General features: G+C 61.5%; 1 protein-coding gene across 1 annotated transcript in view; it reads right to left on the bottom strand.

The window, feature by feature from the left end:
* Positions 1-714, bottom strand: part of BRSK1 (BR serine/threonine kinase 1) — a 29,308-nt gene that overhangs the window by 27,883 nt on the left and 711 nt on the right. The window lies entirely within an intron of this gene.

The following is a 714-nucleotide window of genomic DNA, read 5'->3' as shown; positions in this document are numbered from 1 at the left end:
CCCCTCTCAACACCCACTGCCCCCCGCTTCCTACTCCCTTCCAGCCAGGATTCCCCCCTCCACCCATCTCTCCCCTCCACCAGCTCGACTCCAGCTCTCCCCCTTCACCTTTGCACTGCAGCAAGGAAGGAAAAAATAGCTCATCCCTCCTCCCCACACAACCTCAGCTGCAGATGCAGCCCTATGCAGTGGGAGTAGGCAGCCCCTGTGCCCCCGACCCCTGGCATTTCTACCCTTCTCTGCAATGTATGCAGTGACTGGGGGTGGGGCTGCTCCGTTGGATCTTAGGGGGACCCAATGTGCTTCCTCTGACACACACCCATCCTTACTCCCTGCAGCAAAAGCAGCATCCAATGCTCCCCCCTCCCCACACACACACGTTACACCCCTGCCCATTCATCACCCCACCACACGCCCGTGTGCACGCATACACACACACACACACACCAGTGCCCTCTGCTTTCCCCGGCCTCCACTGCCATAGACTGCAGCACGGCAGGGAATCTGTCCAGAGCCAGACGTCTGTCCCTCCACCTCCCCACCCAAGTGCCCAGGTGTGAAACTAACTGTGTGTGCCCCCACACCCCAGTATCTCCCACTGCAGCTGGGGACAGAGGTGACCCAGGCCAGCCCCCCTTGGCAGTGCCCACCAGGGATACCCCCCCACCATCCTGGCTGCTTGCCCACCCCCACGAGTCCCTGGAAATAGCCTCC

This window comes from Alligator sinensis, unplaced genomic scaffold (genome assembly GCF_000455745.1).
Source record: "Alligator sinensis unplaced genomic scaffold, ASM45574v1 scaffold647_2, whole genome shotgun sequence".
Classification (NCBI taxonomy): domain Eukaryota; kingdom Metazoa; phylum Chordata; order Crocodylia; family Alligatoridae; genus Alligator; species Alligator sinensis.
Note: the sequence above shows the minus strand (reverse complement) of the source record. Positions and strands in the feature narration are given on the sequence as shown.